General features: G+C 32.3%; 1 protein-coding gene and 1 pseudogene across 2 annotated transcripts in view; both read right to left on the reverse strand.

Moving 5' to 3' along the window:
• The window catches only part of PCDH15 (protocadherin related 15), a 730,119-nt gene that overhangs the window by 338,947 nt on the left and 374,683 nt on the right, over positions 1 to 16,489 (reverse strand). The gene's annotated exons all lie outside the window — the stretch shown is intronic.
• LOC120609377 (40S ribosomal protein S3a-like) lies at positions 7,625 to 8,430 on the reverse strand (annotated as a pseudogene).

Consider the following 16,489-nt stretch of genomic DNA (forward strand, 5'->3'; position numbering starts at 1 on the left):
CATCTTGGACATTGAATCAAAATTACCTAGGATTGAAGCCTTAAATTTCCAGGTGTCATCCAAAAACATATGAAATCCGAGTCTTGGGAGTTGGGGGTGCATATTAGCAAGCTCACTGCATGAGTCTTATGATCCAGTTAAAATGCTAATGGATTGTGTCCAGAGTATGTCTTCCACCATTCTGTTGTATAAAATAAACTAACTTTCTAAAGTATTTATTTACGGATCAACATAAGTATGGTTCACTATCTTAGGGTAATGTCCTACCAGGAAACACACACTTAAACAGATTTGCATGTAGGGAATTTACAGGGGAATAAGCCTAAAAAGATATACAAGAAGTAGGACTGGGTAGAAAGGAAGAGGCAAAAAGTTACACAGTTCAGGCAGACACAGCAAAACCAGAGATCTCAAGGGGCTAATTTCGAGAGTGTTCATGAATTCAGGACAGATGACTGGGTTTTTGTACATTTGCCTTAGTGTCATGGACAAGCCATTGGATATGGGTGCTCCCAATGATGGGGCATGAGGTTGGGGAAAATGCTTCTTTTTGAATAAAGAGTAATACCTTTACAGAGACTCTGTGATTTCTAATAGCCACCAATAATCTTGGAATCTGAGAAAGGAGGTAGTTAGGATGAGAGAATTAAGTCACTCAATCCCCAAGGGGTGCACTAGGTGGTGCTTTATAGCATCCACTATATCTAAAAGGGCTGAACTATTTTTTACTGGAATTTTTTCTCACCTGACCTCATTTTTCCTTATATACCCTTTCAAATCAATACAGAAATGCTGCAATGACCATTACAATGGCTACATTGTAGTTTTTGGTTCTTTTTGTAGTTCCTAAGTCATATATTGTCACTCTTAGGAATAACAAGTCAAATCAATATTTTTGAATTTTCTTCAAAATCAATGTAATATATTGCTTGTCTTAGCAACCTGTAAGTGCTCAAATAATGGCAACTAGCCAACTGAATTCACAAAGAATTTGTGTTTTATTTCAAGATGATATTTACTGGTTTAGATATATGAACTAACTCCTATTAATCCATTTCTTAGAAATGTGGTATTGGTTACTTCAAGAGAGTAAATATCATGTTGCTAACTCATGTTGGATCCCTAGCCATTAACTGTTGTCAGACACAGATAAAATGTAGCATACATAAGCATGTGAGATTTACACTTCAGTTGTGGTACTCCAAATTCTAAGTTCCAATGATTTCTTTGTTGTGATAAGATAGTTTATAAAACAAACATACCTAACATATAGTAGACATTCAGCTGGTTGGCTCTTCCTGTGACCCCAAAGAATTTTACCACTTTATTTCAAATGCTTTCATTTCACTTTTAAAATTAAACAAAAGAAGAAAAGTAAACTTTATTATCTCCTGTTTGAATTTAGTTAAAGAAATATATATAGAATAATGAATTAGAGTTAGCTTCTATGTATAGTTCCCACTGCTAAATTCAAGTCTTCAGAGAGAAGCTGCTTTAAGAAATAGTACAATCCTTGGTCCGGAGCTGCTCCTACCATTCAGCTGGGGGAGTGGTGTAGTAAAAGGGCAATTACTACTCTGAGAATTGCTGAGGTCAATTTACTGCTGTCACTCCGATCTGAATCTCTCTCTACATATTTTCTTTTCCTAAAGAAAAATGCCTCTACATTTCTTCAGAACAAAAAAAATAAAATTGCAAAGTAATAAGTTTATGTGTTCTAGAAGGCTTCCCTAATTATCATTAATAACATTATTTTTAGAAAAAAATATTATATGTTCCAAACAACTAATTAGAAACAATGGTGTAGCACAATTATTTTGAAAGTAGATGCTTACCCCTACTCTCTTTTGTTTCCAGTGTGTACGTGTGCCTAAATTTCTCTACAGATTTCAAGATGTGGGAATGTATTGTTATTTTACAGCAAAAATAATTAGAATTCAAAATCTAGAGGAATACAACTAAAAGTCATATCACACATTGTTTATAAGTAAGGTATTTTTCAATGTAGACAATCGAACATAATTTATAAGGACCTAATGTGAGTCATCAGTCTGGTATATATCATTTTTAAATGCTATGTATATAAAATTGTTTCTGAAGGGATGAAATACTGCCATTTGCAACAACATGGATGGACCTTGAGATACTTGTGTTAAGCAAAATAAGCCAGACAGAAAACGTTGAAAATCACATAACATCACTTACATGTAGGATATAAACCTAGAAGCAACAAATGAACAGGACAAACAAACAGAGACTCATGGACAGGGACTATAAACTAGTGGTTACCAGAGGGTAGGGTGTGGGGAGGAGGGGGAAGTAGATGGAATAAAAGGAGTCAACTATAGAGGGGTAGGGGGAGGGTGAAGTGGGTAAAGGGGATTAAATATATGATAGCTGAAGGAAACTGGACTTTGAGTGGTAAACATATAATAGAATATACAGATGTCAAATTAAAATGTGCACTTGAAAATTATATAATCATATTAACCAATGTTACCACAATAAACTTAATTCAAAAAAGAAAACTTTTTTTTAAATATTAAAAAAAAATGCTTCTGAACACAGAAAGTATTTATAATCTAAGTATACAATTCAAGAAGTTTCTTATCTTTGCCAATCTATATTAACCAGACTAAGAAATAAGTAGGAAATAATGTTTAAAATAACTCTTGAACCAACTGCATGCACACTGTGCTAATAAATGCAAACTCTTTTCTACGTCCCTCAAATCATATTAAAGAGATGCTTCTTGGCAGAGGCATATTTAAATCATTCTACATTTCCTCCTTTTTCTCTTATGTAAAAATGTCAACTTATAAATAATTTTTTAGGAACGAGTGTTTTCTTTATTTTGTATGTCTTCAGATAAATTGTCTGCCAAGATTTTAGTGATTGGGGATTTAGAGTTCTTTGGGTGTTTATTACAACTCTGACATTATCAGTATAAATGTTTATAGCACCTATAATAATTATTAGCTTAACATAGAAAGTTTTTGCAATTTCACGAAAATGAAAACAGCTATCTAGTATAGTATTTACTAACTTATATCACTGTCTCATCTCAAATCATCAACATTGCCACAAAACAGCTGCGAGCTTCAAGGAAATCTCACTGAAAATATAATAGAGCTATTATAAATTTTATTTAGTTTGTATAGCAATTAAAAACAAGTAAAATCTATTAATATTTATAAATTTATTTAGTTATTTTTTTAAAGAAAATCAACATTAGAGAGGGGTGTCAGGAAAGTTTTTACTTAAACTTGAATTTGATTGATGAGAAAGTGCCAACCACTGAAAGGTCTGACAGAAGTGTTTTACAACAGAGTGAACAGCAAAAGCTGGGCATGAGAAGAAACTCAGAAGTTCCAAAGAACAGGATAAAAGTCCTGGCAGTAAAGCAGCAAATAGGCAGGAGTTAAATCATGTGTGGCCTTGTAAGTCATATTCTGCTATTGAGATTTTATTCTCACCATAATCAGAAGCCACTGGAGAATTTTAGGCAGGAAAGTAACTTGAACTGATATATGTTTTTAAAAGATTATTCTGACTGCTGTCTGAAGAATGGGTTGTAAGAAGCAAAAATGGAAGCAAGGACAGGAGATGACACTGGCTTATGTAAGATTTCCTCTAAAGGTATTAAAGGCATCATGTTACAAACGTCACTTGGGAAGTTAATAAGTCAGTTGCTTGGTCCATGGTTTATTTACTTCCTTTATCTGAATATATTTGCGGATGATGTTAGTAAAAAAATGTGCAAATCAGAGGGATCGTTATTAGGCTGCTTACAAATCAAATTGGTGTAGAGCTATCATAATAGGGAAATAATATGCTTTAAGAAAAAGCTTTACCAAAAAGCCTACTCTGCATACTATGGTTTCTAAAAAAAAAAAAATTTGTATGTAAATAATCTTACAAACTGTATTTATCACTTTTCCTAGTATTATTTACTTAATTATTTTTGCGGTGACTTCACTGAGTTGAACTACTCATTTCATTTTCATCTTTTGGCCACCTGTAAGCCTCAATACAGTTTAAACTATTAAAATACATTATCATGTCCTTCAATATTCATTTTAATCAATAAGAAATAAACTAAGAAATATGTATCATAAAATTGGTTTTGCTAACAATAAAATATTAAATGAAAATATATTTCTTATAGAAAAATAAATTTTATGTAGGTTTTTTTTTTTTTAACATAGGAGAACTTTTTCTCAAGTAATACTTTTTACATAGAATTCCAAAGCATGAAGCAGATAAATAAATTTAGGTACACAAAGAAATACTATGTAGCTTTTTTAGAATATATATATATGTATATTTTTATATATGTAGTACGTTATATACATATAGCATGTTATATACATATATATGTAATACACACATACACAATATGTAATACACACATATATGTAATGCACACATACACAATAAAGAAAACTTTAATTGACTCCAAATAAGTAAATATTTACTGAGCATCTTACACTTGAGGCATTGTTCTAAAGGGTTAGGATAAGACAGCAAAGAAGGTAGATAAGTTTCCTTTTCATAGTGTGTTTATATTTCACAGGAAGTATATATTAATCAATTAAAAAAATAAGTATGAGAAATTTCCACATTGCTATAAGACCTGCAGAAAATAAAACAAAGTCATATATTACTGAATTCATGAGGAAGAAGGCTACTATAGATAGGTGGTCAGAGAAGCCTTCTCTGAAGAGATAACATATGAAGTGAAATCAAGAAAAAACATCAGAAGAGAACATTCCAGAAAGTGGTACATAAGGGCATAGGCCCTCGGCTGAAAGAGGATGGCATGGTAAAAAGCAGAAAGAAGGTCAGGGAGCAGGTAGAAGAGAAGTAGGGAATGAAGTCAGCATTCTATTTGGGCTGCTATAACAGAATATCATAGACTGAATAGCTTATAAATAACGGAAATTTATTTCTCACAGTTCTGGAGGTTTGAAAGTCCAAGAACAAAGCATTGGCAGATACATTGTCTGATGAGGGCCAACTTCCTGGTTCACAGATAGCCATCTTACTACGTTGTCACATGGCAGAAGTTGATAAGGGGTCTGGCTCTCTGGGGTCTCTTTCATAAGGGCATTAATCCCATTTATGAGGGCTCTATCCTCATTACCTAATTATATTCCAAGGGTCCCACTTCCATACACCATTACATTGGGAATTATGTTTTATCATATGAATTTGGGGGTGACACAAGCATTTAGTCTATAGCAGTCAATGACAAAGGACTGTGTAGGACCATATAGAACATTACAATAAAGCTCTTAGCAATGATAGTTCATTAAAAAGCTATCACAACCTTGAAGCAGAGAAGGGACATGATCTGATGTCTAATTTTCAACACCATTCTGATTAGATTTCAGGCAGACCCGATAAACAGTTATAGCAGGACTCTAGGCAAAAATTTGTGATGGCTTTATTGTACATTTGTCTTACATATTTGGATTTTTAGATGTCCAGTATTCATTTACCCTTCTTAATGGTATCTCAATTTTCTTAGAGAAACTACTTTTGTACATTGGGCACAGTTCCATCAGGAGCTCTATATTAAAACTGTACATAGAAACAGAACCAATAAGATGTGTGCATGTGTGTGTGCATTACTCTCCAGATAGATAAATCTATCTGTCTATCCGTCTGTCTATCTGTCTGTCTGTCTGTCTGTCTATCTATCTATCTATCTATCTCTCTATCATCTATCGATCTGATGGGGAGATTGAAAGATATTTATTTTAATTAGTTCATGCTGCAATTATGTGAGCAACTCCAAAATCTGCTAGATAATCTGGCAGGCTAGAGATCCAAGGGAAAAATGATGTTATAGTTCAAGTCTAACAGCAGTCTGTTGGCGGAACTCTCTTTTCTTTGGGGGAAGTCAGTCTTTTTTCTTACTGACTTCAACTGATTGGATGAGGCCCATCAACATTAAGGAGAGTAATCTGCTTTTCTCAAATTCTACTGATTTAAATTGTAATATTTTTGACAAAATACCTTCACAGTAACATTCATTGTGTTTGATCAAATATCTGGGTATCATGGACTAGCCAAGTTGACATGTAAAATTAACCATCACAGGCTCTCTGTCCCTTCCAGTCAAAGAATGAGATGTGATTTAAGCTAGGTCAGTTAGATATTCTCTCCCTTGATCATATATTTAAATAGAGGGCCAAAGAAGTACATCCTATCCCCATAGTCCTATCCAGATGACACGATCCTGCCCTTCCATAAAAAAAACACAGTTCTTCAATCTCCAGTTCCTAATCCTTTTAAACAAATCACCATTAGCCTAGTGAACATCTAATACTTCACTATTATCTAGGCCAAACTCATTTGTTTGAAATGAAAAAAAAAAAAAATTGTAATTGTCTCGAGCATGCTCCAGATATTTGGAAAGACAGGCATCTAATTAATAATGGTCATTCCGGAGATTAGACTTTGAGTATGGAGGCTTTCCAATTTTTAATGTGTGTAATTTAAAAAAAAATATTTTCTGTATAATTTACAATTAACAGCCAACATTTATTTTAATTAAAGTAAATAATAAAACTTTCTAAATTAGCAATTGGGACAAAAGCAGAATTTTAAATGTTATTGGAAGTGGAAATTCTATCTTTCTCCGCAGTAGAAGCCCCAGAGGCACCTCTGGAGAACTGGAGGTTTTGAGGGACCATTTGAAAACTTTATTAAAATTCATTATTTTTGTATTCATAAAAAAGGGGGGGGAGGAGCAGGATACTTGCTTCCCTGGCAGACATTTAAAATTTGATTCATTGATGTATTTTTGGCTCACAGTATTACCTTGTGGCATCAGCTGCCTCTTCCCAAAGCAATAATATATTGCTAATTAATTCAGCACAAGCAGTGACTATGCCAAATCTATTAAAAAAAAAAAAAGCTCTCTACTGTTCTTCTCAATAAAGGTATCACATTCTTTTAAAGTACCAAAGTCATACCGAGTTAATTACGACTAGCACAATCAGAATAAATTAGGCTGTATTAACATATACAGCTCAGTTTTTTAAAGCTGAGTTTTCAATTTAAAATAACCAGATATTACATCACTAATTTGAATTAACTAATTTCCTCCCATGAGTCTCTGAGTAAACATTCAGCCAGATGAAGAAATTACACTGTCAATGAAATAATAATAGCAATAACTAATATTATTAAATCCTTAGTATTTGGTAGAAACAAGTTAAGTGTGTTACATGAATCTGATTTTATAGTACTTATAAAAATTCTATATATTAGATATTTTTATACCCATTTTGTAGGTGACAAACATAAATTGAAGTTTGGAGACAATATTCATAACATCACAGATTTCAACTTGGACTCTAAGTTCTTACAAATTTCTTACAAATTGTGATAGTAAACACTTTTGAGGGTTTTTTTCTACACGATTTAGTAAGCCATCAGAGAGTTCCAGAATAAATGGTTATGTAAAGCTATAAATATCAAGTCCAAGTTGAATGACTGTTTCTTTTCTCTTCATGTATGTTTTTGAGACAAACACATCACCAAAGTTAATTTAAAATAGTTTGAAAAATCACAAACAGGTTTTATTTGTCACCATAAAAAAGTCTTAATTTTATACAGATTTTTGGACTGGGGGCTAATATCCATCTGTTTGTTCAACTTTAGCACCTGTCTCATCCCCAGTAACTTTTCTAGAACTACTACCACCTTCACCAGAAATCTCTATGAGTCTTCTCAGTTCAAACTTGGACTTCTCCAGGTTGAACTGCATTTTGACCTTTCTAACAAAGACATCATAGAGTAGATAAATAGACTGGAAAGACTTTTTTATGTCATTTCCAATGCTATCTGGAATCAATTTATTGATCACTTCTTTCAAGTCATTTGTTTGCACCTCTTGGGTCATGATTTCCATCATCTTCTGAATTTGGTGGACCTATTCATGCTGAGCATAAGAGGTCTTCTGAATATGACTGCTGCAGTTTTTGGTAAAACCAGCACAGAATAGACGATGCAAATAACCATCAGTAGACTTGACATCAACATGAACTTCAATCATGGTCTGCCATTTTTTGACCGTGGAGCCCATTTTGGCATGGGTAAGAACCTTGCCATGGAACTCAGTCAGGCAGTTTTTGACCTGCACATCATCCTCAGTAATTACCTTGAGTTTTCTAAATTCAACTTTGTCATTTGCAGATCAGCTAGGCTCACTTCAAAAACATGACTTTTGAAACCATCAGACACAATTTTGGTTCCTTGAGTTCTCATGACTAGTGTTTTCCCAATATTTCTTATATTGAACATAGCTAGTGTTTTCACATCACACCTATCTTTCTTAAAAAATGGGTCAACCACTTTTTTGAGGGCTTCCTTTTTGCCGCCTTTTGTAAGGTGCTTGTTCTTGCTGACTGCCATGGTGCCGCTCAGAGAAATGAAAGGCTAAACACTCTTGGAAAAAAAAAAAGTTAGAATCCATCGTATTATTAAGCTGAATAGTGACCTTGTTCCTTTAACTGATATTTATAAACTCAATTCTCCCTATTGTTTTTCATCCTTCATTCTACAAAAAAATAATAATAATTGAAAATATCTCAATGTCTATAAATAATTGAGCCTACTCAACATATATTTTAATGAGAGATAAAAAAGGACAAACGATCTCTTTTCTCTACTATAATGTCATACATTATTTTCAGAATTACTGTAATATGATTTTACACTCTAGACGATATTTTCTGAATTTTAGTTGTTGGTTTGTTTTGTGTTTAGTAAGTTTTTACTCAACTTGAGTCTGAAATTTGTTTGATCATTTACTGCTGGTAGCATGTGGATATGATTGTTATGAGAGTTAAAAATGGCAAACAATGCAATTTTTTGACTCTAGTTATATTATTATAATTTTTTCTTTCATTACTTTGAGAAACAATCTTCTCATTAAAGGTTATGGGAAATTTGAGACATGTACAAAGGGCAGACTCAGCAGGCACCAGAATCCTGCTATACGGAATCCTGCTTCATAGGAACAACAGCTCCTCTACTGTAGTCACCACCATTCTTCACAACCAATCAGCCTGAGAGTCAATATCTCCCATTGATGTGAAAACAGCAATCAAGGCTCAACTACAATAGGAGAGCACACACAACCCATACAAGAGACACACCTGGAGCATCTGGCTCAAAAGACCAGAGAGACTGTGCCACTGGGCCCATTAGGACACCTACTACATAAGGCCAGTCTACTAAGACCAAGAAACATAGTAGCTCTACCTAACACACAGAAACAAAAACAAGGAGAGAGTTAAAGTGAGAATACAAACATGCCCCAAATGAAAGAAAAGAACACGTTCCAGAAAAAAATAAATATATAAATAAAACAGAGACAAGCAATCTACCCGAAACAAGGTTTGAAACACTGGTTATGAGAACACTCAACGATCTCAGTGATAACTTCAACAAAGAGACAGAAAACATAAAAGTAGGCTATAAAACATAAAAAGAAACCAGTCAGAAATGAAGAATACAATAACTGAAATGAAAAACACACTAGAAAGAATCAACAGTAGATTAGATGAAGCAAAGGCTCGAATCAGCGATATGGACGATAAGGTAGCAGAAAACACTCAATCTGAAGAGTGAAAGAAAAAAAAAAAGAAGAATCCAAAAATATGACGATAGTTTAAGGGGCCTCTGGTACATCAGGCATACAAACATATGCATCACGGGGGTACCAGAAGGAAAAGAGAGAGAGAGTAAGGAATTGAAAACCTATTTGAAGAAATAATGACAGAAAATTTCCCTAACCTGGTGAAAGGAATAGACATACAAGTCCAGGAAGTGAAGAAAATCCCAAACAAGATGAACTCAAAGAGGCCCACACATAGACACATCATAATTAAAATGTCAAAGGTTAAAGACAAAGAGAGAATCTTAAAAGCAGCAAGAGAAAAACAGTTCATCACCTACAAGGGAGTTCCCTTAAGACTGTCGGATGATTTCTCAACAGAAACTTTGCAGGCCAGAAGGAATTGGCATGAAATATTCAAAATTGGGAAAAGTAAGGACCTATAACCAAGATTTGCTACTGAGCAAAATCATCATTTAGAATCAAAGGAGAAGTAAACAGCTTTCCAGTCAAGAAAAAGCTAAAAGAGTTCACCAACACCAAACCAGCATTATAAGAAATGTTAGAGGGACTTTAAGAAGAAGAACAAAAAATAAAATAATAATAAAATGACAATAACTATATACCGATTAACAATTACTTTAAATGTAAATGGATTAAATGTTCCAAGCAAAAGATATAGGGTTGGCTGAATAGTTAAGAAAACAAGATCCTTGCATATATTACCTACTACAGACTCACTTCAGGTTGAAAGATACGTACAAACTGAAAGTAGGGATGGAAAATATATTTTATGAAAATGGAAATGAACAAGAAATCTGGGGTAGCCATACTTATATGAAACAAGAAACTTTAAAACAAAGACTATAACAAGAGACAAAGAAGAGCCCAGTAATCCTACTTCTGGGTATTCATCCAAATAAATCCAAAACACTACTTCGAAGGGACATGTGCATCCATATGTTCATTGCAAAGATATAGAGGCAACCTGGGTGTCCATCAGTGGATGAATGGATAAAGAAGAAATGTCACATATATACAATGAAATATTACTCAGCCATAGAAAAGAATGAAGTGTTGCCATTGGCAACGACATGGATGGACCTAGAGAGTATTGTGCTGAGTGGAGTAAGTCAGACAGAGAAAGACAAATGCCATATGATTTCACTTATACATGGAATTTAGAGAAAAGACAAAACAGAAACAAGCTCATAGATACACAATATTTTGATGGTTGCCGGATTGGGGGGTGGAGGGAGAGGTGAAGGAGGGGGATAGTACAAATTGGTAGTCACAAAATAGTCATGCGGATGTAGGGCATACTATGAGGAATATACTCGGTAGTACTGTAATAACTGTGTCAGATGGGTGCTGGGTTTATCAGGGTGATCACTTCATAAGTTATATAAATGTCTAAATCACTTCATGTTATATAAATGTCTAATCATTGTGTTATATATCTGAAACTAGTATCATATTGTATGTTAACTGTAATTTTAAAAATAAAAATATATTTTTTTAAAGTTATGAGCAATTTGAGGGTTGCTAATTGTTTCCTTCTTCATCCATCATTTTTCTGGCCCAAAAAGAGCTTCATAGGACACAGCTTGAAAATAATAGGCTTAAAGCCTGAGGGAGGATATAATTTAATATATAAAAATTATAGAAAGGAAAATAAGACATTATGAACAATGTGCTAGGACAACAATATAAACTGGGACTCTATAGCAACTAGGAAGCATGCTTATTTCATCTAGACTATTAGACTCCTATTTGAAGGTTATCCTTGACTAGAGAATGACCAAGTATGGTAGTGCTTGCCATTCTATTCTTATTTGAAAATATTAAAAGCATATATATAAAAAATATATTTAAAAATATACAAAATGCCTAACATTTGGATAATATATATTTACAACAAATATATTCTATTATATAAATAATAAAATATTTACTAATAAAATAATTATTTTATTATTTATATTTATCATTTATTATTCACTACATATAAATATATACACTCTTTACATATGCACATTTATAAAAGATACACTTTCATTGTGATCGAGAAATTAGGGTTCATGCTTATTTATATTTATATCCAGTATCTCAGTACACAACATGTATTTCTTGAAATTTTAATTAATGATTTAATTTGACATATATTGGACAATTTCTATGTGATGTGAGTGGGTTACTCATTAGGATATAATAACAAATAGAAAATTAAAGAACTCAGTCTAGTGAAAGAGAAACAAGTAAGCAACTATAACACAATGAGGAGTTCAGTGTATACAGAAGGTATACATATGGACACAGATAAACAGTTAATTTTGAGGACCTATCATTTCTGATTATCTGCGATGAACCCTGAATAACAAATAATCTTAATATATGAAACTAAAGAGAGAAAGGAGGCTAATTCTGAGAATTCCAGGTGCATATTTCGAAACAAGTTGCATTATGCAAGTTAGAAGAGATGAGACTGTAAAGCAGTCAGATATAAAATTACTTAGACTAATATCCTAAAATATTTGGAATTTCTTTGATATATGATGGAAAATATGAAGCTTTTCATTTGAAACAGTGAAAGATCAGATCAGAATTGTGCGTGTATACACACACACACACACACACATATACAAACATACTTATATACATATGTATGTGTATAAAATTTAAGAGGAGAAACCAAGGACCATCAAAGGGAGGAAAATTATCAGTAGTTTCATAAAAAACAAGAGAGGAGGGAGTCTCAGATTGCAACACATTTTATGAGTATGAGCCCAAAGCAAATTATGTTATACATCACTCTTGTAATAACTGAGAAAGTTTCCCTGGAAGGAGAGAGCACCATAAATAAAGCAGAGAAACTGTTTTTGATAGTTATATGACAACTAGAGTTCTTTATGACAAAGATTGCCCTGGAGATATTTGTGACTAAACAGTCCTGATAGTCAACCTAAGTCTTTAAATAAGGCTAAGGAAGAACTATTAGAGTGTGGATTCTAGCTACTAAATGATATGTCTGGTAAGCAACTAATGCTGAAATACTGAAAATTACAAAGCACAATAAAAAAGTAAGGTCTAAACAGTAAACACATAAATAACATGTCAAAAATATTATATTAATACTCTGGTGTTTCTATTTGGGGACAAATTACTCAGCAAAAAATACAGCCAAGCAACCAACAAAACAACCAACCAATGAAACAGTATATACCTGTTCAATTCTGAAAAAAAAAAAAAAATGTATAATGATTTACCATATCTTTGTGGTTCAATAGAAGATGGAGAAAATAGAGCCATGGATTCTATATTATCCAATTCTACAGAATTTTCACATAATACAAGAAAAATTCAATTACATAGGCATTATAACAAATTTAAGAGAATCAGAAAGTGAGACTAAATAAAAGCAATATATTAGAAGGATTTTATCTCACTCCAGTTGTCCAGTCTCCTCACTTAGCAAAGAGTATGACATCCATTAAGATCCAGTAGATACTCATCAAATTAATAAACAAATAATTAGAGCATGACTACAAATTGCATTAGTACGCTCGAGACAACAGATTTTTATATTTATATATCCAATATAATATTAATCTTAGTGTTTGTGAAGACATTTAATAAATAAATATCTCTAAACACATTATTTGTATTTCAATAGATAGATTTTTATTTTTACTATATCCTGGTTCATGAGTTAAACACTGTACTAGATTATCTTTAAAGTTTTTTCTGAGTTGATAAATTCTACACGTATTATAGTGAAATTAAGAACAGTTTCTCAAGTAAAAAATACCACTGAGGTAATTGGTGGAAAATTTCACATCAGAAGGTGAGCAGGTGTCAAAACTTCAAAACTTAAAGATTTAGCTCAGGAAAGAATCAGCCAGTATGTAATTAGAGTCATCATGTCCTGTTTAGCTGACATAAATGGTTAGTTCTCTTGCTCTAAATAGCACAATCTTGTTTTTTAGAATCTCTAGAAATTTTAGCAAAATATGTAAAGGGAAATAGAAGAAAAGAAAAATGACAGAGATAAACAGAGCAAATTGAATGTGAAACTCAAAAACTACCTTCGGTTCTTAAATCCTAGTAATCCAGAGGCGATCCACAATGGCATGCAGAAGAGCACACAGAAACCTGATGTCAGTACTATGACTCGATTTTATTTTCTAAAGATTGCCAGTATAAAATTTTCTCCCCCATATATTCTTTATACAATGTGACTTGGACACTCCTCCCATCAGGAGACAGTATATACTTCTACTCCTTGAATATGGCAGAGGTTTGACTATGGCAGAAGTAACACTGCAATTACAAGGCTAATTCATAAAAGTTCTGCTTAATTCTCTTGGGCAAGTTTTTCTTGGAATTCAATGCCTTGCTATGAGGAAACCCAAACAGCCTAGGAGGGGCTCACATGTAATAGAAATGAATCCTTTGGCTCGCAGCCCTAGCTAAGCTTGGGCGAACAGCCAGCACCAACTTGCTAAGTTAGCCACACAGAAAGTGGTACCCAGTCCTCAGTCAAGGTGCCCTAGCTGATGCTGCATGGATCAAGGATGAGTTCCCTCAAGTCTGCCCAAATCGTGGCTTTATGAGCAAATTTAAAATTTGTAGTTTGAAGCCATTAAGTTTTGGTGGTTTGTTATGCAGCACCAGATAATCAGAACAAGTGTGTAATTTTGCAACTAAACATATTTAAGTTTTTTCTACATGGCAATATAATATATATATGTGTGTGTATGTGTGTGTATATATATATATATATATATATATATATATATATATGTATATATATATATATATATAATTCTGGAAATTATAGCATAACATTTAATTCAAGATACATGATTTTAAAAGAATATATATATATGATGAAGAAACTATATATATATATACATATATATATGTATATATATATATAGTTTCTTCATCATTCTGGAAATTATAGCATAACATTTAATTAAACTATATATATATAGTTTAAATTAACATTTAATTTAAACTATATATATATAGTTTCTTCATCATTCTGGAAATTATAGCATAACATTTAATTCAAGATACATGATTTTAAAAGAAAACACTTTTTACATGTTAGTTATAAGGCTATGAAAAATTACTTAAACTCTGGACCTCAGAAGTCTCATTGATAATTTACCATAATAGTTGTGATAAATGGATTTCAGTTAATATTTTTGTAGAATTTAGCACAAATCATGACAACTCGAACACTCTATATAACCATTAGTTATGTTATCATTTATATTTTTATCCCAAATCTGGAGTATGACCTTGTCTCTAGCATGAAACTACATAGCTATGAGAGAGATGCTTAGTGTGTAACCTAGAAGAGAGAGAGAAAAGAATGCTCAAAGATCCTTAATAAAGTCAATCCACTCTGCTTCTCAAGAGACAACCTGTGTCTTCCTTTACTTCTCTCAATACATCAAGTACTGTTAAACAGTCATCAAACTGATTTATTGATTTTAGTCATTATTATATCAGTTTGTGCCTTCACTTAGGCTCTCACTGGTATACAAGTTACACAAATTAACTCAGAAAAATAAATACTAAATATATTTGTTCTCATAATTTTAATTAAACCTTTCAAAGAAAAGTTTAACATTCACCATCATTAATAGTCTTCTTACTAATAATCAACAAAATAATATCATGACATAACTTTATATAATCTGCATCTATTTGTCCAGATGAGATCTACATTAATGTTTTTGCTGTGAAATTATTCCATTTAGCTGAAAATTTATATTTTCTTTATTCAATGCATATCATAACATTTATTCTTTTTCCTCTAGATTTTCTCACTCATATAAGATAACTAGACCAGTCATCATGTATGCCAGTAGACAAAAAGATGATTCTCAATCATTTAAGTCCTGTGAGTAAAGCCACATAAAACATTGGATAAAACTCTGAAGCAAACATAAAGTAGTATAATTTGTGTTTAGAAGAAATTTACATTTTATTATTTTAAAATCTCAAATCAGAGAGGATCTCTAAAATCAGTTCTTACATGTTTGAGAACAACAATCAAATGTCTTTCAACAAATTCTGACATCATAAGCCATTTATTAACACATAAAGCTGCATGCTTTCCAGAGGAACAACAAAGCCTCTAGTCAAACAGAGGCTTCCCATATATATATATATATAAAGTTAATAAATATATACATTTATTATATAAAATATATTTATTATTAGAAATACACATATACACACACATATATACTTCTAAACAAGAAATTAATATATTAACCTAGGAATCTGACTTCTCTAAAAGAGAATTTATATCTATCATCTATCTATAGATCTATCTTTCTATCTATCATCTACATATACATACATACTTCTAAACAAGAAATTAAAATATTAACCTAAGGAGGATATCTATTTGCCTTATAATTTTATTCATGGGTACAATTGTTTATAATCCAAAGAGGTCCAAGGTGTGAATTCCAAGCTGACGATAATTTATAACTTCATTAGAATTTTAAAAATCAGATGCAGAATCAAGTATAGAAAATATATGCCCATGCCTCTTGCTTCTTTAAAATACATCTTTAAGGGATAAATACTTGCATCCACTAGCTCCCACCTCTAAACAGCCAAGCATAATCTCTAGTAACATTTTAAAACTCTAAGAGGCTAAATGAAAGGATATTCTGTTGACCTGTGTGCCTTTGATTTAAGACTGCATGTTTACACTTACATTTAAGAAAATACTAAAATTTATTTCATGGAGTTTCCTAGAATATATTGGGAATTCAACTCTATTATGATTTATGCATAGAAAAACTAAAATAATTTGTGTAA

The sequence above is a fragment of the Pteropus medius genome, unplaced genomic scaffold (genome assembly GCF_902729225.1).
Source record: "Pteropus medius unplaced genomic scaffold, Ma_sr-lr_union100, whole genome shotgun sequence".
NCBI lineage: Eukaryota > Metazoa > Chordata > Mammalia > Chiroptera > Pteropodidae > Pteropus > Pteropus medius.